At 48.2% G+C, this 23,651-nt stretch overlaps 1 pseudogene; it reads right to left on the bottom strand.

The window, feature by feature from the left end:
- The window catches only part of LOC112901665, a 41,270-nt pseudogene extending 17,909 nt beyond the window's left edge, over positions 1–23,361 (bottom strand).
- Between the last annotated feature and the right edge of the window lie 290 nt (positions 23,362–23,651).

Raw genomic sequence — 23,651 nt, 5'->3', positions numbered from 1 at the left:
ATCCTATTAGTGGGATATATATATAATAACAACTCCTGGTGGTAGTATCTCCTCAAATCATGTCTGTAGAGGCGTACCAATTCAAATGGGTAATAATCTGATGAGGGTAGATTTATTACTGTTAGACCTAAAAGGAATGGATGTTCTTTTAGGAATGAATTGGATGACCCAGTACTACGTATCAATAGATATCCCTTCCCGCATGGTGGAGATAGGTTCACCAGAAAATGAGCCTACTCTTCTTTATCTTCCACCACCAAAGTCCTTCAACTCTTGCACCTATGCTACGTCTGGGGTCAAGCTAGAGGATATTCCAGTCGTCTGTGAATATCCAGATGTTTTCCCGGATGACTTACCTGGAATGCCCCCAGACAGAGATATCGAGTTCATCATAGAACTCCAACCTGGCACAGCCCCTATCTCTAAGAAATCTTATCGCATGCCTCCTAACGAGTTAGCTGAATTGAAAATTCAACTCCAGGACCTCTTGGACAAAGGTTTCATTCGTCCCAGTGCATCACCCTGGGGTTGTCCAGCCCTGTTTGTGAAAAAGAAAGACAATAGCCTAAGATTATGTGTGGATTATCGCCCTCTCAATGCGGTGACTATCAAAAATAAGTATCCTCTACCCCGCATTGACCATCTTTTCGATCAACTAGCCGGAGCTAAAGTATTCTCAAAAATTGATCTTCGTTTCGGCTATCATCAAATTAAGATCCGGCCCAGTGATGTTCCAAAAACAGCCTTCTCTACTCGATATGGCCTATACGAGTATCTAGTCATGTCGTTTGGTCTCACTAATGCTCCAGCCTACTTTATGTACCTCATGAATTCCGTCTTCATGCAACAACTCGACAAATTTGTTGTGGTCTTCATTGACGACATCTTGATCTACGCCAAAAACCTAAAAGATCATGCCCAGCATCTCCATGTTATCCTTCAGCGATTAAGAGACCACCACCTGTACGCCAAATTCTCCAAGTGTGAATTTTGGTTGGATACAGTAAAATTTATGGGCCATACCATTTCTAGTGACGGAATATCTGTCGATCCCAGTAAAGTACAAGAAGTGATGGATTGGAAACCCCCGACCTCAGTCCATCAGATCCGTAGTTTTCTTGGTCTAGAAGGCTATTATCGTCAGTTCATCCCGGATTTCTCCATAATAGCCAAACCTATGACCGAATTACTAAAGAAAGGTGTCAAATTCTCTTGGGATCAAAAATGCGAAACTGCATTCCACACTCTTAGAGATCATCTTACGACCGCTCCAGTGTTAGCTCAACCAGATGTGTCAAAACCCTTTGATATCTATTGTGATGCTTCAGGAACTGGATTTGGTTGTGTACTTATGCAGGACAGCCGAGTAATTGCATATGCATCACGAGCACTGAGGGTTCATGAACAGAACTACCCTACCCATGATCTCGAACTAGCAGCTGTCATTCATGCCTTAAAAATTTGAAGACATCATCGGGTGCAAAGTGTCATATCTATACTGACCACAAAAGCCTCAAATATATCTTTACCCGAGCAGATTTAAATATGATGCAAAGACGCTGGCTAGAACTTATTAAAGATTATGACTTGGAAGTGCATTATCATCCGAGAAGGGCCAATGTCGTTGCGGATGCACTTAGTCGCAAGGTACATTGTTCTTGCCTATCTGTTGAAGCTTTCAACGAAACTCTTTGTTGGGAAATAGGAAAACTTAATCTGGAAATCATTCCCCAAGGTGATTTAAACCATCTTTCGGTTGGAGCCACGCTTAGGGATGATATTGTTCTAGCTCAGCAGCGTAGTGAAGGAGTTGGGATCATTAAGCAGAAGTTAATACAGGGCGAGAAAAAGTACAAATGTTTCCAGGTGGATTCCGAAGGAGTTTTGTGGTTCAACAAACGTCTTGTGGTATCTAAGGACCATAAGCTCCGAAAGCAAATAATGGACGAAGCCCACCTGTCCAAATTTTCTATACATCCGGGTAGTACAAAGATGTACCAAGATCTGAAACAAAGCTTTTGGTGGACCCGTATGAGACAAGAAATTGCTAAGTATGTCTCAGAGTGTGATATCTGCCAAAGAGTCAAAGCCAGTCATCTGAAGACTGCTGGTACCCTCCAACCTTTAAGCATTCCCTCTTGGAAATGGGAAGATATCAATATGGATTTTATTATTGGACTACCTAATACTTCTCAGAAACATGACTCTATTTGGGTAATTGTAGATCGATTAACCAAAACTGCACACTTTATCTCCGTGCATACTATGTACGTTGCTAAAAAGTATGCCGAGATCTATTTAGATTAGATTATTTGTCTTCATGGAGTACCTAAGATGATCGTCTCTGATCGCGAAGCACAATTCATTTCCCGGTTCTGGGAGCAACTCCAAAATGCTCTTGGGACTAAATTAATTCAAAGCTCGGCGTATCATCCTCAGACAGATGGGCAGACGGAAAGAATAAATCAGATCTTGGAGGATATGCTTAGAGCTTGTGCTCTCCAATATGATAAACATTGGGACAAATGCCTACCACCGGCAGAATTCTCATACAATAACAGTTATCAGACCAGTCTCAAGATGGCCCCATTTGAAGCATTGTACGGTCGCCGTTGTAGAACTCCTTTGAATTGGTCACAAACCGGCGAACGTAAAGTCTTTGGACCCGACCTTGTCAGTGAGGCAGAAGAGAAAATAAGAATTATACAGGCAAATCTCAAAACAGCACAATCTCGACAGAAAAGCTACACTGATATACGAAGAAGCCCGTTACGGTTTCAAGTTGGAGACTTCGTATATCTTCGAGTATCTCCTATTCAAGGTATTCAAAGATTCGGTGTAAAAGGAAAACTTGCTCCTTGATACATCGGACCCTTTGAAATCCTTGAGATCTGTGGACCCGTAGCTTACCGTCTTCAACTTCCTCCTCAATTAGCAGCCATTCATAACATCCTCCATGTATCCCAACTCAAGAAGTGTGTTAAGATCCCTACCGAAATCATCGAATCCCAAGCTATCGAAATCGAACCAGATCTGACCTATACAGAGCATCCAATCAGGATACTAGACGCTAAAGAAAGAAGCACCAGAAGAGAAACCATCAAAATGTACAAGATTCAGTGGAACCATCATACGGAAGAAGAAGCAACATGGGAAACCGAATCCTATCTTCAGCATAATTTTCCCGACTTCTTCCAAGCCAACCTCCGAGCTTGATTATTCCATTCCATTCTATTCCGGAATCTCAGGACGAGATTCTTTTTAGGGGGGAAGGCTGTGACACTCAGGAGTTTTGGTATGTTTTTATGTGCAAATTATGGCAAAGGTGTGTTTAATATGTGCAATGCTAAGGAAAAAGGGTTGTTATATAATTATATTTAACTAGAGGTCCTTTTGTGCTAAATGGGTAGATATGGAGGAAAAAGTTCAAAAGCATGAGGGTTGTTTTGCAAAAGATGGAAACTTGTGTTTAAATTGCAAAAATATGAAAAACTACCCTTGGATATATGTGTAGAGTAGTTTTATCTATAGGATTTACATAAAGTTTGAAAATGTTACTAAGTTTATAGTATCTTTAAAACTGTTGCTCTACTGTAGATGAACCTTAAAGCAAAATTGTGGAGCTTGAAAAACTATGCACTTTTGCTTTTGGGACCATCTCCATTTGAGCACTGGTTTAAAAGTTATAAGCTCTTTACAGTGAAGTCCCTGTATTTCTTTTGTTTTGCAAATCAGTCCTCGGATCCTTTCTTCTCTCTTCTTCTTCCCTGAACCACTGCTCCTCTGCTCTGCTCTTCTGGCTCCCCTGCCGCCGGCGCAGTGCGCCGCTCCTGGCCGCCGCCATCCACCTCCTGCTCCTCCCTCGCCCACGTGTCACCCCACCGTTCCTCCACCGCCCTAGCCTCCTCTGCTGGCGCCTCTGACACTCCTGCCCCCAACCCCATTCAAGAAGGCAAGCCCCGGTGCATAACCCAGTATTTCAAATTACTACAATATGCAATCTTATACGTTATATATCTTGCATTACGTCTAGGAGTTGCAATGACACCCTAGTTGCATGATATCATAGGAATCCAATGTTTTGTACCCGAGTCCTTATCGCTTAAACGCTCTGCTAAATAGGACCGATAAAAGTCGGGTGATTTCCTGTCACTCGCGCGATATAGGAATTGCATGTTTACAATTCTGCAGTCACTATAAGGACAATGGACAGGGTCATGTGTTGTATCATGACCTGAAGGTTTACCCTGTCTGTTTTGTTAAAAGTGGTTAAGGTCGCAGCATGTGGTAGTGGTGGCTAAGCGTTTGAAAGTACTAGCCACATACCGCGAAATATGGTAAGCGGTAAGCCTAGTACCCGATTGGCCCGGCAAATGGAACACGTCTCCACCACTCGACCTTTATTTTATGTTCACACGCACCGACGTGTGGGAGTACGTTCTGCATGGCAGACAGGAATACGGGTTTTGTAGTCGCGCTACAGACGTATGTCCTGCACGATTGGTGTGCGTACGATCCTGCAGTCGCTTGTGGTGGCCCTAATCCATAACCCGGAATATGTGGGAAATGGTTGCTTCGGAATGCCCTGTTGGTATTCCAAGCGTGTGTGTTAGGTTTACCTTGCAAGGTTAAATTCGATTCGGATCGTCCGCCTCTCACGAGGATTGAGACTGCTTATCCCTTTTACCACAGAGAGTAAAAAGTGTAATTGGTGATAAAGTAATCTTGATGAATGATAATAACTATCTTGCTTGTTTAGTATAGGTGCTTACCTAGATGACTAATCAAGCTAGAATCTGAAAGCTAAAACTTGCAAATAGGTTATACTCTTGGTTGCTTTTCAGCTAAAAATAACCCAGAACCCTTGCAATGCCTTCATGCGTCTAGTTACGGGCTAAAGTATACCCAAACTCGGGTAAGTCTTGCTGAGTATTAGAATACTCAGCCTTGCTAGTATCTGTTTCAGGTATAACCTTCGAGAATCCCATGGACAACCCTGTGTGGCCAACATCCGTTCCTTTTGGCTGCTCCGTGGAGTGGGACCCGTCCCCAGCCAGCAGTGACCCTCCGGAGTGACACCAGGCCCTGGGCTAAGCATGGTGTCCGCCTTTGCGACGTGGGTAGTCGCGTAAACTTTTCCTTCCGCTGTGAGTTTGGACAAGCTGTTATACTTGTCAGTTTGAACACTGTTTGTATAAGTTTAATTGTTTTTGAACTCGGTTTGTAATAATGTATGTATGGCTGTAAATTAAAAGTTGATGAGCTCTTCTATGATTGTAAACTCGCCTTCGTGCGAGGTAAACCTGCTTCGATCCTGTTGAACCGTGGTTGTATCGGGCGGAGACCCGACAGACCAACGGATTGTTCCGTTTAAAGTGCGTTAAGCTAATTGCAGTTGTACGGTGATCATTAACGCACTTGAGCCGGAACAATTCAGGCGGTTCTCCCACAATAACATGGGTAGTTGCCGCAATGTAAAGTAAGAGGGTCTCACCCGGCAATGGTGCTGTGAGGATCGGGGGCGACTGTAGGTGCTGTTTGAGGTCCTGCAGGGCCCGCTCGGCTTCCTCTGTCCAGTGAAATTTATCTTGGCGCTTCAAGAGCTTGAAAAAAGGAAGTCCTCTCTCCCCGAGTCGGGAGATGAACCTGTTAAGGGCTGCCATGCACCTGTAACACCCTGAGGTAATTTCTTTAAATTTTAATGAATTTATTTTGGGTTCAAATAAAATTTACAGAGTTTCCCCCTAATTTATCTTGCATTTAAGGTAGTTTTATAACGCAAGTAATTAAAATTTATCATAGGATTAAAGTGTTTGTGCATTCATGCCGTAGCATTATTTTTTTTGTGTTGAAATTATAAGGTTTGAATTCAAACTTATTTGGATTCAAATAGTTTGTTTGAATGGTTTTAGAGAAGAAAAGAAAAGAAGAAAAGAAGGGGAAAGGAAAGAAGTCCAGCAGCCGGCCTGCTCTCTCTTCCTTGGCCCGGCCCAGCGCTGCTCTCCCCTCTTTCCCTCTCGGGCCTTCCCTCTCCTTCTCCCGCATGGGCCACGGCGGCCCAGCTCCTCTCTTTTCCCCCCCTTGGGTCCCTCTCTCTCTCCCTTTCCCCCACATGGGCCGCGCCCCGACCCATCTCTTTTCCCAGCCCAGCGTCTCTCTCTCGTTTCTCCCGCAGCCCAGCCCGAGCCGTGCTCGCTCTCCTCTTCTCTCCCCTCTCCCGCGTGGGCCGTGCTAGCCCAGCGCACCGCTCCTCCGCTCAGCCCACCCGCGCAGCGCTCCTCTCTTTCGCTGACGAACCGGGCCCGCCTGTCATCTCCCTCCTCCCGCGCTCCTCCCGCAACAGCCGCGCCGCAGCACGGCCGAAATCCCCGGTCTCTCCCCGCCGCAACCGCACCCGAGACCCCTGGCCTGCCCTTCTTATCCCCGGCGCCCTCCCCTGGACCCATTTCCCCCAGCGCAGCCTCCAGCAAACCCTAATCGCGCCGCCGCCCCGCCTCCGCTCGGGACAGAGCTCCGCCGCCGCGGGTGCACCGCTCCCCTGCGCCCTAGCTTCGACCGGGTCTCGTAGGAGTTTCACCCGACCACCAGGAACCTCCTCGCGGCCGCCTTCTTCGACTCCGGCCCACGTAGCGGTCGATCGACGGAGCTCGCCGCCGGTCCTGTTTTCCGCCGCGCGCCGGTCAATTCCGGCCTCGGTGAGCTGCCCCCCCTGCCTTTCCTCTCCGTGACCTGCTTGTCCCGACCCGTTGCACGCCCGTAGGCCTGGGCGCAGCCCGGCCAGCTTCGCCGCCGTGCATGCCGGGAATTCGCCGTGGTAGTGCCTGGGTAGCATGGCAAGTTTTCCCCTCCCCCGCGAGTTAGACCGGCTCGGCCTCACGCTGCACAGGTGCGAAGGGGATTAGGTCGATCCGGGAGTGGTTCAGAACCGTAGGATTCAGATCCAACAGTCTTAATCGCAGGATACCGGTTCAGCTCGCTCATTTTGCTAAAGAGTCCCCGCCTTTTTGAGGAATCAACCCGAGGTCTTCTTTAGTTCAATAGTTTTTACAGTTAGGCCCTGTTTTATTCGTTTAAGCCCCTGTTTTTCCTGGAAATTGAACCCGCAGTCCAGCTTAGGGTTTTTAGCTAGCTAGTCCCGGTATCTAGGGTTTAATTATGTTTAAGTCCTCGGGTTTTGTGCAGAAGCCCCTGCAAGTCATGTTTTTCACGCAAATAGGTCCCCGGATCTTGTTTTAAGCGTAGTTTTCGTGTTTTAGCTCCGTTTTAAGCGTTCTTTATATCCACGCGATCGTTGTAACGCGAAGAATAGCTTTAGACTAGTTTTGTGTGCGGTTTCTATGTAATGTTGTACTGTTTTCTTATAGTTTGCTATAATTTGTGCATGTGTGTATGTATGGACTATGTTTGATGATCGTGAGTAGACGCGGAGCCTTTGGACGAGTACCAGGAGCAGCCATCTTCCGAGCAGTTCGAGCAGCAGCCGGGAGAGTACGAGGAAGGCAAGTATAACATGAACCTCCTATCACTTTTAAATACAATTTCATACTGCATTTTAATTCTGTATACCTATAAGGACTTCCTAGCCACCTTTATACCCTTATATATATATATCCTTTGGGTTGCATTTTGGTTAGTTGTACTAGGTTGCTGCGCTATAACATATCGTGGTCCTTTTTAATTAATTTGAGTAATGGTCTTATGCAACTTAATCCTGAGAGTGGCCCTCTGTGCTGTGTGCTTGAGTGGTTCACGTCTCCTTAAAAGATGTTTTTGATAGAAACATGGTTTAGGGGGCCAGCACGGTGCTTAGTGCTTGGTTGGCCACTCTCCATAAGGACCGGTTCATAGAGCGACAACCTGGGACAACCGCGTAACCACAAGACTGGAATGGGACGGTCTTAACTTACTAATTAGGTCGTGTTGGTTCGGGAGTAACTTACCTGCGTGGGCAAGAGCGGTGGTAAGCTTCAATGGTCCCTGCTCCTCCGGCTTGGTCTGTGCTGTGTGTCTTGTACCCCCGGAGGTGGGCCCCATCGTCGCTGATCCAGAATCCTTAGCGGTTACACCTTACCAACGTGATCCTTTGTAACGGTCTCGTAGTGTGCTTGCTAGCCATCTCACCTAAGGAAGTGTGATGAACAACTAGCGTAGCTCACGACTTGTGGGTAAAGTTGTGCAACCTCTCGAGAGTGTAAAACTGATATATCAGCTGTGCTCACAGTCATGAGCGGCCCAGATCCTCCATCTGATTAGTGGGGTTATCAACCTTTGATTAGGGAGATTTCCCCGGGTGGTTTTGGTTTGGATGGTTCTCAGTAATTCTTAATTAATATTGATTAATTCTTATGCAATTTGGGTTATGGTAATTCATCCACTTTTAGTAAATAGCTTCAATAAAACTTGCCAAGATTAAAAGCTAATGCAGATGAGTTAGCTAACCTTAGAGCCTCATAGTTTGTGTTATACTTGTTGAGTACTAGTTTATACTCACACTTGCCTCTCTACTCTTCTGTTCTATTTTGGGATATCTTCGACTGCTGCTCAGTGCCCGGCAACATGGAGGACTACGTCAGCGGCTTCGACGACTTCTAGGTGTTTGTCTCCCAGTCGACGTCCCTGTGGCGCCCAGCTCTTCATGTATCTCTTTTACGCTTCCGCACTCTTGAACCGATTCTTGATTCGGTTGTAATAAAATAATTCATTTATGATTCGTTTACGATTTATATTAATGTTATTTCCTGACATGTGTTGTGATATCTTGATGATCTGTTGTATATATGCGTGACTTGATCCTGGCGCATATATGATTGCTCGATTTATGTTCTTATAAATCGGGTGTGACAGATTGGTATCAGAGCCGTGTCGACTGTAGGACGAAGCCTAGGTAGAATTGGTCGAGTTTAGGACTTCTTTTCTCTTGCTTGCCTCCGCAAATCCTCAACCATCATGTTTCTGCTTCTATTCCTTGAGTCTTAAGCCCTCGATTTGCTATCTTCCCTGCCTTTTCTGAGAAATAGCTTGAGCTTTCCGTAGACGTTGGCCTGAGTCGCCCAATCCTGTAATTTATAAGTTTAGATTGTCCCGATAAAAATACGCTAGAACGAGGGTGTTAGTCGAGTAGTGTGGAAAACTCGACTAAGTTGTGAATATTGAATGTTTGTTATTGTGCAAATGTTTGATTTGGATTTTTGGTTGATTGCATAGGTTAGTAGTTAAACTTGTTCATGCAAATCAACCCTAACCCAACTTGAACTAAATAATAAAATTGAGTTAGAACGTTGGGGGTAAAACCTATATTCCTTTCTTTCTATCATATCCTTCCGAAGTTTCATTTCCGCAGCTGCACAATATCTCGTTCTTATAAATATTGTTTGTTGCAATCAGATGGTGAACACCAGGCGCACCGCTTCCGGTTCTGACCAGCAGGAGCAGAACAACCAGGGTACTGGTCAGCCGCTGCCGATGCCGCCACCACTGACCCCGGAGCAGTTCTTCCAGCTCCAGATGCAGATGATGGCTACCCTGAACAACACCGTTCAGGCTCTGCAGCAGATCCATGCTCAGCCACCGCCTCCTCCGCCGCCTCAGCCCCGTGACAGGCGTGCGGATTTCCTGAGAGGTCATCCTCCGACCTTCTCTCACGCCACGGACCCACTCCAGGCGGACGACTGGCTTCGTTCGGTGGAGCGCCAGTTGGTTGTTGCGCAGTGCGACGACCGAGAGCGGGTTCTGTACGCAGCAGGGCAGCTGCGAGGCTCCGCTCTTGACTGGTGGGAGTCCTACCCAGCTCGGGATCGTGATGCTCTCACGTGGGACCAGTTCCGTGAGCGTTTCAGGAATCATCACATTCCTGAGGGCATTATGAAGATGAAGCAGAAGGAGTTCCGTGCCCTTAAGCAGGTAAATTTGAATGGAATTCTCTACAAATTCTTTCGAGCTTGATCTATCCTTGATTTCTTTCGTAAACCTGACACATTGAGCAATCTCCATCCTTGTTATCTGTGTTCTTTATTTCAGGGATCTATGACGGTGACGGAATACCGTGACCGCTTCCTTCAGCTTGCCCGCTACACCCCTGCTGACGTCGCTCGTGATAGCGACAAGCAGGAGTACTTCAAGGAGGGACTGGATGATCACATCTAGTATGCGCTGCTGAACCACCGCTTCGACAACTTCAACCAGCTGGTTGATGCGGCCCTCAACACCGAGCGTAAGCGCCGGGAGATTGAGGATAAGAAGAGGAAGATGGCTCCATCCTCTTCGGGCAGCAACACTCGTCCCCGATATCAGCATCCACCGCCGCAGCAGCAGCAGAGGCCGCCCCAGCAGTACCAGCAGCGGCAGCAGTACCCGCCTCGTCCTCAGCAGCAGCAGCAGGCGGGACAGGGTCAGAGGCTTCCGGCGCCTCCGGCTCCACCAGCTCAGAGGCAGGGAGCGCCCACTCCTCCTCCTGGGCAGCAGGCCACTGCACTTCCTCGAGTGTGCTTCCACTGCGGCGAGCCAGGGCACTACGCCAACGTCTGCCCTCGGAAGGCGCAGGCGGGACAGCAGGGGCGTGCAGCACCGCCCAAGGCCCCAGCTCAGGGCAGGGTGAACCACGTGACGGCCGAGTCAGCGGCCGAGGCTCCTAACGTGGTTATTGGTACGTTCATGGTCAACACCCACCCTGCTACAGTGCTTTTTTATACTGGTGCTACACATTCTTTCATCACCCAGTCTTTTGTTGAGCATCATGGCATTCCTACTAGCACATTAAAGAGGTGCATGTTAGTATCTTCACCGGGAGGGCAGTTGAGGTCTCATGTCTTCTGTCCCAGAGTCAGTGTGGCCATAAGGGGGATAGATTTCAGTGCAAATCTGATGGTGCTAGACTCCAAGGGCATCGATGTGATCCTCGGGATGGAGACTCTTGCTAAGTGGGGAGTCCGGATAGATTGTGCTCAGAGGACGGTTCTTCTGTCAGCACCGGATGGTCAGGAGGTTACTGTTGGTGCCACAGAGCCCTCTGGATTTCTTCATCAGATGGAGGCTAGACCCACGGATGGTATTCGCGTGGTGTCTGAATTCCCGGATGTCTTTCCGGATGATTTGCCAGGTATGCCGCCTGATCGCGACATTGAGTTTTCTATTGATCTCTTGCCTGGCACAGCTCCTATTGCTAAGAGGCCCTATCGTATGGCTCCTGTCGAGCATGAGGAGGTTAAGAAGACTGTCGACGAATTGCTAGCTAAGGGTTATATCCGTTGCAGTTTCTCTCCTTGGGCTTTTCCTGTATTGCTTGTGGAGAAGAAGGATGGCGCGAAGAGGATGTGCGTCGATTATCGGGATCTGAATGCGGTCACTATCAAGAACAAGCATCCATTGCCCCGTATTGAGGATCTTTTCGATCAGCTTCAGGGTGCTTGTGTATTCTCGAAGATTGATCTGCGTTCGGGCTATCATCAGCTGAGGATTCGTTCTGAGGATATTCTGAAGACGGCATTCACCTGCAAGTATGGGTTATACGAGTATACGGTCATGTCCTTTGGCTTGACCAATGCTCCGGCTTTCTTCATGCATCTGATGAACAAGGTTTTCATGGATTATCTGGACACCTTTGTGGTGATATTTATAGATGATATCCTGATATATTCCAAGTCAGAAGCGGAGCATGAGAAGCATCTGAGGCTTGTGTTGCAGAGGCTCAGAGAGCACAAGCTGTATGCCAAGCTCAGCAAGTGCGAGTTCTGGATTGACGAGGTTCCGTTCCTCGGTCATGTTATCTCCAAGGGAGGTATTGCTGTGGACCCCGGAAAGGTGAAGGATGTGCTTGACTGGGTTGTACCACAGACGGTGAAGGAAGTCCGCTCTTTTCTGGGCTTAGCAGGTTATTATCGGAGGTTCATTGAGAATTTCTCCAAGATTGCGAAGCCTTTGACTTCCTTGCTAGAGAAGGGTGTGGATTTCTTCTGGACTGATGAGCGTCAGGGTGCCTTCGAGGAGCTGAAGAAGCGGTTGACTACGGCGCCAGTCCTTACTCTGCCAGACCAGAGCAAGAGGTTCACAGTGTATTGTGATGCTTCGAGGGATGGTCTTGGTTGCGTTCTGATGCAGGAAGGCAGAGTGATAGCTTATGCTTCGCGGCAGTTGCACCAGCACGAGCTAAATTATCCCACTCATGATCTGGAGTTAGCCGCAGTTGTGCATGCTCTGAAGATATGGAGGCATTACTTGTTTGGGCAGAGGTGTGATATTTACACCGATCACAAGAGCCTCAAGTATATTTTCACTTAGAGTGAGCTGAATATGCGGCAAAGAAGATGGCTAGAGTTGGTCAAGGATTACGACCTGGAGATTCACTATCATCCGGGCAAGACCAATGTTGTAGCAGATGCTCTGAGCAGGAAGAGCTATGTTAACATGGCTGTGGCTTTTCAGATGCCTCAGGAGTTATGCGAGGAGTTTGAGCAGTTGAGTCTGGGTTTCCTGCATCACACCTCGGGTACATCATTCGAGGCGGAACCCACTCTAGAGGCAGAGATCAGGCAGCATCAGAAGGAAGATAAGAAGCTGCAGGAGATTCGTGAGTTGCTCAAGATTGGCAAAGCTCCTCATTTCAGAGAGGATGATCAGGGTACCTTGTGGTACAAGGGTCGTATATGTGTGCCGGATGTGAATGACCTCAGAAAGTTGATTCTGAGTGAGGCTCATGATACAGCATATTCTATCCATCCAGGCAGCACGAAGATGTATTACGACCTGAAGGAACGATTCTGGTGGTATGGAATGAAGCGTTCCGTTGCGGAGTACGTGGCTATCTGTGACACTTGTCAGCGTGTCAAGGCAGAGCATCAGAGGCCAGCAGGGTTATTGCAGCCGTTGAAGATTCCAGAGTGGAAATGGGAGGAAATCACTATGGACTTCATTGTTGGCTTGCCTCGTACTCAGAAAGGGTACAACTCCATATGGGTAGTAGTGGATCGGTTGACGAAAGTTGCTCACTTCATTCCGGTGAACACTACCTACTCCGGCGCTAGACTCGCAGAGTTGTACATCTCCAGGATTGTCTGTCTGCATGGTGTTCCGAAGAAGATCATATCTGACCGAGGATCTCAGTTCACTTCACGGTTCTGGGAGCAGTTGCATGATTCGTTGGATACGAAGCTGCGCTTCAGTACTACTTATCATCCTCAAACAGACGGGTAGACAGAGAGAACCAACCAAGTGTTGGAGGATATGCTTCGCGCCTGTGCTATTCAGTATGGTACCAGCTGGGATAAATGCCTGCCATATGCAGAGTTTTCATACAACAACAGTTACCAAGCCAGTCTGAAGAAATCCCCGTTCGAAGCCCTGTATGGTCGGAAATGCAGGACTCCGCTGTATTGGGATCAGATTGGTGAGAGGCAGGTGTTTGGTCCGGATATTGTTGAGGAGGCCGAACAGCTGGTACAGCAGGTGCGAGAGAATCTGAGGGTTGCTCAGACTCGTCAGAAGAGCTATGCGGATGTTCATCGCCGAGATTTGACCTTCGCGGTGGGTGATCATGTGTACCTGAAGGTCTCGCCGATGAGAGGAATCCGCAGGTTTAATGTACGAGGGAAGCTCGCTCCTCGATACATTGGTCCGTTCAAGGTGCTGGAACGGAAAGGTGAGGTGGCATATCGTCTGGAGTTGCCACTCAATCTCTCAGGAGTGCACGATGTGTTTCACGTGTCTCAGCTGAAGAAGTGCTTGAGAGTGCCAGAAGAGCAAGCACCGATAGAAGGGTTGGATGTGCAGGAAGATTTGACCTATATCGAGCATCCGGTAAAGATTCTGGAGACGTCTGAGAGAGTTACCAGGAACAAGAAGATCAAGATGTGCCGAGTTCAGTGGAGTCATCACACGGAGGATGAGGCTACTTGGGAGCGCGAAGATGAGCTGAGGAAGACATATCCCGATCTCTTTGCTAGCTAGCCTATCCGAATCTCGGGACGAGATTCCTGTAAGGGGGGTAGGTTTGTAACACCCTGAGGTAATTTCTTTAAATTTTAATGAATTTATTTTGGGTTCAAATAAAATTTCCGGAGTTTCCCCCTAATTTATCTTGCATTTAAGGTAGTTTTATAATGCAAGTAATTAAAATTTATCATAGGATTAAAGTGTTTGTGCATTCATGCCGCAGCATTATTTTTTTTTGTGTTGAAATTATAAGGTTTGAATTCAAACTTATTTGGATTCAAATAGTTTGTTTGAATGGTTTTAGAGAAGAAAAGAAAAGAAGAAAAGAAGGGGAAAGGAAAGAAGTCCAGCAGCCGGCCTGCTCTCTCTTCCTTGGCCCGGCCCAGCGCTGCTCTCCCCTCTTTCCCTCTCGGGCCATCCCTCTCCTTCTCCCGCATGGGCCACGGCGGCCCAGCTCCTCTCTTTTCCCCCCCTCGGGTCCCTCTCTCTCTCCCTTTCCCCCACATGGGCCGCGCCCCGACCCATCTCTTTTCCCAGCCCAGTGTCTCTCTCTCGTTTCTCCCGCAGCCCAGCCCGAGCCGTGCTCGCTCTCCTCTTCTCTCCCCTCTCCCGCGTGGGCCGTGCTAGCCCAGCGCACCGCTCCTCCGCTCAGCCCACCCGCGCAGCGCTCCTCTCTTTCGCTGACGAACCGGGCCCGCCTGTCATCTCCCTCCTCCCGCGCTCCTCCCGCAACGGCCGCGCCGCAGCACGGCCGAAATCCCCGGTCTCTCCCCGCCGCAACCGCACCCGAGACCCCTGGCCTGCCCTTCTTATCCCCGGCGCCCTCCCCTGGACCCATTTCCAAAGCGCAGCCTCCAGCAAACCCTAATCGCGCCGCCGCCCCGCCTCCGCTCGGGACAGAGCTCCGCCGCCGCGGGTGCGCCGCTCCCCTGCGCCCTAGCTTCGACCGGGTCTCGCAGGAGTTTCACCCGACCACCAGGAACCTCCCTGCGGCCGCCTTCTTCGACTCCGGCCCACGTAGCGGTCGATCGACGGAGCTCGCCGCCGGTCCTGTTTTCCGCCGCGCGCCGGTCAATTCCGGCCTCGGTGAGCTGCCCCCCTGCCTTTCCTCTCCGTGACCTGCTTGTCCTGACCCGTTGCACACCCGTAGGCCTGGGCGCAGCCCGGCCAGCTTCGCCGCCGCGCATGCCGGGAATTCGCCGTGGTAGTGCCTGGGTAGCACGGCAAGTTTTCCCCTCCCCCGCGAGTTAGACCGGCTCGGCCTCACGCTGCACAGGTGCGAAGGGGATTAGGTCGATCCGGGAGTAGTTCAGAACCGTAGGATTCAGATCCAACAGTCTTAATCGCAGGATACCGGTTCAGCTTGCTCATTTTGCTAAAGAGTCCCCGCCTTTTTGAGGAATCAACCCGAGGTCTTCTTTAGTTCAATAGTTTTTACAGTTAGGCCCTGTTTTATTCGTTTAAGCCCCTGTTTTTCCTGGAAATTGAACCCGCAGTCCAGCTTAGGGTTTTTAGCTAGCTAGTCCCGGTATCTAGGTTTTAATTACGTTTAAGTCCTCGGGTTTTGTGCAGAAGCCCCTGCAAGTCATGTTTTTCTCGCAAATAGGTCCCCGGATCTTGTTTTAACCGTAGTTTTCGCATTTTAGCTCCGTTTTAAGCGTTCTTTATATCCACGCGATCGTTGTAACGCGAAGAATAGCTTTAGACTAGTTTTGTGTGCGGTTTCTATGTAATGTTGTACTGTTTTCTTATAGTTTGCTATTATTTGTGCATGTGTGTATGTATGGACTATGTTTGATGATCGTGTGTAGACGCGGAGCCTTTGGACGAGTACCAGGAGCAGCCATCTTCCGAGCAGTTCGAGCAGCAGCCGGGAGAGTACGAGGAAGGCAAGTATAACATGAACCTCCTATCACTTTTAAATACAATTTCATACTGCATTTTAATTCTGTATACCTATAAGGACTTCCTAGCCACCTTTATACCCTTATATATATATCCTTTGGGTTGCATTTTGGTTAGTTGTACTAGGTTGCTGCGCTATAACATATCGTGGTCCTTTTTAATTAATTTGATTAATGGTCTTATGCAACTTAATCCTGAGAGTGGCCCTCTGTGCTGTGTGCTTGAGTGGTTCACGTCTCCTTAAAAGATGTTTTTGATAGAAACATGGTTTAGGGGGCCAGCACGGTGCTTAGTGCTTGGTTGGCCACTCTCCATAAGGACCGGTTCATAGAGCGACAACCTGGGACAACCGCGCAACCACAAGACTGGAATGGGACGGTCTTGACTTACTAATTAGGTCGTGTTGGTTCGGGAGTAACTTACCTGCGTGGGCAAGAGGGGTGGTAAGCTTCAATGGTCCCTGCTCCTCCGGCTTGGTCTGTGCTGTGTGTCTTGTACCCCCGGAGGTGGGCCCCATCGTCGCTGATCCAGAATCCTTAGCGGTTACACCTTACCAACGTGATCCTTTGTAACGGTCTCGTAGTGTGCTTGCTAGCCATCTCACCTAAGGAAGTGTGATGAACAACTAGCGTAGCTCACGACTTGTGGGTAAAGTTGTGCAACCTCTCGAGAGTGTAAAACTGATATATCAGCTGTGCTCACAGTCATGAGCGGCCCAGATCCTCCATCTGATTAGTGGGGTTATCAACCTTTGATTAGGGAGATTTCCCCGGGTGGTTTTGGTTTGGATGGTTCTCAGTAATTCTTAATTAATATTGATTAATTCTTAGGCAATTTGGGTTATGGTAATTCATCCACTTTTAGTAAATAGCTTCAATAAAACTTGCCAAGATTAAAAGCTAATGCAGATGAGTCAGCTAACCTTAGAGCCTCATAGTTTGTGTTATACTTGTTGAGTACTAGTTTGTACTCACACTTGCCTCTCTACTCTTCTGTTCTATTTTGGGATATCTTCGACTGCTGCTCAGTGCCCAGCAACGTGGAGGACTACGTCAGCGGCTTCGACGACTTCTAGGTGTTTGTCTCCCAGTCGACGTCCCTGTGGCGCCCAGCTCTTCATGTATCTCTTTTACGCTTCCGCACTCTTGAACCGATTCTTGATTCGGTTGTAATAAAATAATTCATTTATGATTCGTTTACGATTTATATTAATGTTATTTCCTGACATGTGTTGTGATATCTTGATGATCTGTTGTATATATGCGTGACTTGATCCTGGCGCATATATGATTGCTCGATTTATGTTCTTATAAATCGGGTGTGACAGCACCCTGTAAGTTTTTGCACATCTTTGATTGTGACAGGTGCCTCCATATCAGTAATGGTAATGATCTTTTCCAGGTTGGCCTCGATGCCCCGGTTACTCACGATTTACTCGAGCAATTTACCCGAAGGAACGCCGAAAACGCACTTGGTCGGATTGAGCTTCCATCGGTATTTCCGTAGGCTGGCGAAAGTTTCCTCCAGATCCGCGATCAGGCCCTCGGGACTTCTAGTCTTCACGACCATGTCGTCCACGTAGGCTTCCACATTCTGGTGTAACTGATCAGCGAAGCACATCTGGATTGCACACGGATAGGTAGTGCCTGCGTTTTTCAACCCGAAGGACATCGTCTTGTAGGCATAAGTACCAAACGGGGTGATGAACGCGGTCTTGATTTGGTCTTCCTCCTTGAGAGCAATCTGATGGTACCCTGAATAACAATCAAGGAAACATAGCAATACGCAACCTGCGGTTAAGTCGACTACCTGATCGATGCGAGGGAGCCCAAAGTGATCCTTCGGGCAATGCTTGTTGAGATCGGTATAATCAACACACATTCTCCATTCTTTATTCTTTTTCAATACAAGAACAGGGTTAGCTACCCACTCTGGGTGGATTACTCTTTTAATGAATCCGGCCGCGAGGAGTTTAGCTATTTCCCGTTTGATAGCCTCCCGTTTATCAGGGGCAAAACAACGAAGTCGTTGCTTCTTTAGTACAGCTTGTGGATACACATTAAGACTATGCTCGATCAGCTCCTTGGGCACCCCTGGCATATCCGATGGTTTCCATGCGAATATGTCTCGGTTAGCCCGCAGGAAACTGACGAGCGCGAGTTCCTATTTGTCACCCAAGCCCGCGCCGATGATGGCTTTCTTGGATGAGTCGCCTTCTTGGAGCTGGATCGACTTGAGAGCCACATCGCCTGTCGACTTGATACCTGATTGGCTCGCCTTCTTCGTCGGGATGTCCAGCTCGGCTTGAGAAAGTTGCTGTGCGGCCACGAGTACTTCTCCGAAAGCATCTAGCACGCGGGAAGTCGATGCATACTGGATGGTCTCTTGGTTGCAATCATAGGACTTCTTCAAGTCGCCTCGGAGCGTGAGCACGCCGCTGCGTCCTGGCATCTTGAGAAGTAAGTAGACGTAATGCGGCACCGCCATGAACTTAGCGAGCGCCGGCCTCCCCAGTATAGCGTGGTAGGAAGATTCGAAGTTGGCCACCTCGAACTTGATGAACTCGGTTAGGTAATTCTCCCTCATCCCGAAAGTGACTGGGAGAACGACCGTTCCAAGCGGGTGCGCGGCATTGCCAGGGACAATACCATAAAAAGGAGCCTTGCTCGGAGTAAGCATGTTGGTCAGGTCCAGACCCATCTTCTTCAGCGTACTGGCGAAGATAAGATTAAGTCCGCTCCCGCCATCGATGAGAACCCGAGTGAGCTTAACTTCTGCGACCACGGGATCCAGCACCAGTGGAAACTTCCCAGGCTCGGAAAAGCTGGTCCACTGGTCAGTACGGGAAAATGATATGGGGACCTCTGACCATTGGAGTGGTCGTGGTACTGCCGGCTCGATGGATAGAATTTCCCGTAGCAGCAACTTCTGTTCTCGCTTGGAACAAAAATCTTCATCACCACCAAAGATAACATTGACGGTCTTGGAGGCATCCTAGAACTTGGCTGTCTCAGATTGACGGTTGATTGCTGCGTGTTTGGAGTTGACGCACCAAGGGCACTTCTTCTACAGGAGCTTTTCAAACTGCTCCTGCGTGGTCGACTTCTTGCCCCGTGAAGGACGTTCCACAGCCGCGATGAGATCGTCTGGCTTGCGTTTTCGGGAGGAACCCGAAAAGTCCCGCTGGCCTTTGTCAGCCCAGTTGTCGTTGTTGCGCTTCTGGTTGAGGTCAGTGCGTCTTGGAAACCTCTCGCGCATCTTTTCATCTTGTTCGGACCAGTCGTGCATCAAGTCACGTAGTCTTGCAACCGTCTTCGGCCTGTTACGCCCAAAATCACGATATATACCTGGGTCCGTTAGGCCATTGTAGAAGCAGTCAATGATGTCCTCCTCCGTGATGTTAGCGATGGTGGCCCGCACGTCGAAGAAACGGCGGGTATAGGACCGGAGGAGTTCGTTACGCTCCTGCTTGCACTGGGCGAGGTCGTGCTGGGTTCCTGCACGGGTTATCACCCCCTGGAAGTTGTCGATGAAAACCTTCTTGAGGCCCTCCCAGGAGTCGATGTAGTCGTTGGGGAGGCTTTCCAGCCAGGTCAGCGGTGCAGGCTCCAAAGCCATCGGAAAGTAGACGACTTTGGTAGTGTCGGAGCCACCGGCCACCTCAATGGCAGTGGAGTAACAGTGGAGCCATTGTTGGGGGGCCTGCTTACCATCATACTTGGTGAAGCCGATTGGCTTGAAACCCTTCGGGTACTTGTAGCTGTTGAATCTCGTAGTGAATGCAGGAAAACGATCGCTGCAGTCAGCATCGTCCCGCTCAGCTACCTCATGTTCCCGTCGCCTCGAGTCGATGACTGTCCGGACATTGCGCCCCTCATTGATCTTCTGGCGAAGGTCCGGTTGTTGACGTGGGCGGTTGGGCTGCCTCAAGTTGTTCGTCGGGGGTGGCTGCCGCCTCCCTCCGGTGACCTGACTCCCACCCGCACCATCATTGTTATTGCTGCGTTGGGGTCGCGAGCGATCGCCTGTTGTTCGACTTGGGGCCTGGCTCCGGCTGTCTCCGACGCGCTCGTCCCCGACGAGTGATGCCGGGGCCTACTGGTCCAGCTGGATCCATGCCCGTTGGGCGTAGCGGAGCACTTGTTGAACGTTGGGATCGTTACTTCGCTCAAGTAGCGCTGTTACCCGAGCGATGTTGGCCACAGGAGTCCTGAAGCCTCGTTCATCTACGGCGGTGAATTCAGCGTCGAGTTCGCGCTGTGCAGAATGTATGCGCTCGTTGGCCCGCCTTCTACGAACCGCACGAGCTCTGTTCCTGACACGCCGCGCGTCACGCTTGGCGTCGTTCTCGTCGACAGCATCGGCAGTGTCTTCGTCTTCTGTTATCCGTCAAGTGCGCCGATGGGGATGAGGGCATCGTCGTCCCCCTCCTCCGCCATCAGCACCTGGCGGGTTGCGAGTTCTTCAGAGGAGGTTTTGACTAGTTCAGTCGAGCCCTCAGTGATGGTAGCCAACGCCCTGCCCTCCTGAAAAGGCAAAGGTTCAAGGTGGGCTACCAAGTGGTCTTCATGTCCGAGTAGATCGGATAGATCCATCCCCTTCCAATGAATGATTCGTCCTTCGGAGGTGGTGGTGATCATCAGCCCACAAGTGGCCAGATGATCCTCAGCCCCCCGACATGCGGTGGCATCGGAACCCCCAGCCTGGAGCAGACAGTCCAAGTCCTTCTCCAATGCGGAGAAAGGAATAGTAGTGATAGACTCTGCCTCGGTTTCCCTGGCAGAATCAAAAAACGGCAACTTGCCGAGATTGTTGATGAAATTGTCGAGTCCTGGGCCGATGTCTTCGGCTTGATGGCGTCGTCGACGACGTGCCGACGAAAACCGCCCGCGCTGTTGGCGACGCAGACCCATGAGCCAAAAATGAACATCGTGCCCTCAGGGAGCACGGGACTGAGGAACTTGAAAAGAACCATCGAGTTCTCCAGGGGATCTCTGATGCGCTCCCCTACCTGGCGCGCCAGCTGTCGGGTTTTATCCGGCTGCCCACCGAGGGGTATACCCAAGGTGGTAGGTTTTGGGTTGGGATGCGCTGAGATCAGGAACTTGAAGGTGCAGACAACACAAGATTTAGACAGGTTCAGGCCGCAATATGCGTAATGCTCTACGTCCTGTATGATGGTTTGTATTGCCTTGATGTTGATCTGGTGATCTTGGTTTTGAGGGGGTCCCTGCCCGCACTTATATATCCGGAGGGATAGGGTTACATGAATCCTAGCCTGATACTAGCTTAGGAATCGTACTCAAGTACAACTCGAGTAGTTTCCTTCTGTATCGACTAGTTCTACTTCGCATGCGGGTATAATATAATATAAATAAGGTACAGGACACGTCCTATCCCCTAGCCCAATACGGACTCCTTGATGTACACAGCCCCGTGGCCCCGGGTCTGACAATATGAGATGGCACAAAGAGGGAATTCGTAATAATACAGGATGCATGAATCATCCATCTGATGGTACAGCTTGGAAGGCCCTCAATCATTATGATCCAAGTTTTGCAAGAGACCCTTGGAATGTGCATGTTGGGTTGGCCACTTATGGCTTCACTCCCTTTAACTCAAATGCTGCCCCATACTCATGTTGGCCAGTGCTTACAATTTCATACAATCTTCCACCATCATTATGCATGAAGGATGAGTATGTGTTCTTGACTCTCATTATACCAGGATCTGACAATCCCAATAAGCGTTTGGACATGTTCATGCAACCATTGATTGATGGGCTGCATGACTTGTGAAATGGAGTTAGGACATATGACAGCAGTAGGAAGGAATACTTCAATATGTGGGTAGCATTTTTTTGGTCTATTCATGATTTTCCTGCATATGGAATGTTCTCGAGATGGAGCACGCACAGTTGTCAATGTTGTCCGGTATGCATGGGTGATACATATGCTTTCGTTTGAAATATGGTGGCAAATTCTACTTTTTTGATTGTCACCATCGGTTCTTGTCTCATGATCACCCGTTCAAGAGTCAAAGAGATATCTTTTGCAAGGACACAATCGTTACTAAGGTTTTTCGCTCAGCAACGGCAGCTTCAGGTACTATGCAAGTTTGATATTTTTCAAGTCGTTGTGCACTTTTCATTGGTATAAGATACTTGATCTATTATCGGTTTTTTAGGAAATGTTAGCGGCTACCCTTGGATCACAATTTAATTTGCCGCCTCTTCTTCGCCTCCTCCACCACCGCCGACTTTTGTACCTTACATGCATGTACCATCTCCACAAGTGGTAATTCTTTCGTGTAACTAGCAATGCTCAAATTTTCTTATATATATGTACTATATACATTTAATAGGGTTCGACGAGTAGTCATCCTCGAGGAGTTTCTGGCAGTCCGTCTACGCCACCATCGACAGCGCATAATATTTCTAGAGGTGATGGTGGCAGCGGACATAATATTACCCCTCGTTGATTTGTGCTTTTAGGTTTGGTTGACATATATATGTCATTTAGACTATGGATTTCATGATTGCACTTATGGAATGTATTTCATGATTGTGTGATGATGTATGAATGCTGTGGTATGCTGTGCTTATGGATGACTATTTTTATGTTAATTAACTGCTATTTGTAATTCTGGAAAACTAGTATGCAGCAGCTGTTTTTTAGCAGGCGCTCAATATTTTCGTCGGCTAGGGAAGCCGACAAAACTAACTACGATTATTTTCGTCGGTCTTCGAGGCCGACGAAACAAACTATATCTTTTTCATCGGCTGTGCTGGCTGACGAAAATATAATATATATTTTCGCCGGCTGTCTTGGCCGAGGAAAATAAATGTATTTTCGTCGGTTGCCGAGGAAAATTCGTTCATTTTCATCGATTTTATTCCGTCGGCCTATTTTCGTTGGCCGACCAACGAATATATATATTTTTGATGGTTTTCTAGCTTTTTTCGACGGTTTCTGGCCGATGAAATTAAGCTATTTTCTTGTATTGTAAAAGGCACGTATTAGAGTAATCCCTCTAACGAGTCATAGACAATATTGGTTTTATTTGAGAAAATAAGCCTGATATTTTACCAGCCGAATGCTACGGAAAAGCTTCCTTTGAAGGTCAGCACGCCCTGTAATCAGTAGTTGTTACTGTTAGAAAAGTTTTCTTTCAGGTAAGGGATAAATCAAGAAAGAATGAAAGATATTACGTTTCGAAAGAACGCTACTAACAATGGCTTCTACGAGGCCAATGTTATCAAATTTCTTTAATCTAGTGGGAAACATCGGGTAATTGTCCCACATGCCATACCCACCATTCCCACTAGGGTAAAGACTGTCACTTGTTTGCCAAGTATCTTCCAGCATGTCATTATAGTCTTGGAACCTGGGAGCACACACAACTCGTATGAAGCAATCATATAATCACCAAACTAAGAAAAACAAAATATCACCAAGATCGAGGAGGTGGAGGGTACTCTTCTGGAACAAGAACCCTTGGGTAAAGAAGCCCCATAGGAGGAACCTATTTTATCACAATTTACCGTAATTTAAATTTCATATATGTTACATACATATAATTCATACAAGAGAAACACCTGCAGAATTTTGCCTACAATTGTTCAACACCCTTTTCAAGGAGATGGAAAAATGCTGGAATATCAATTGCAATAATTAAATAAGCAGTTTAAATGGATAAATCCAGTTTGTGTGTGCACACTTCTGCGTGCATGAGAGAGAACTTATCTACAGTTCTACACATGCCAGGCATGAGCACAATGTTCACTTCTTTAAGACAATGCATTCTGAAAAAAGACATAATCT

Source organism: Panicum hallii, chromosome 7 (assembly GCF_002211085.1).
Source record: "Panicum hallii strain FIL2 chromosome 7, PHallii_v3.1, whole genome shotgun sequence".
Taxonomy (NCBI): domain Eukaryota; kingdom Viridiplantae; phylum Streptophyta; class Magnoliopsida; order Poales; family Poaceae; genus Panicum; species Panicum hallii.
Note: the sequence above shows the minus strand (reverse complement) of the source record. Positions and strands in the feature narration are given on the sequence as shown.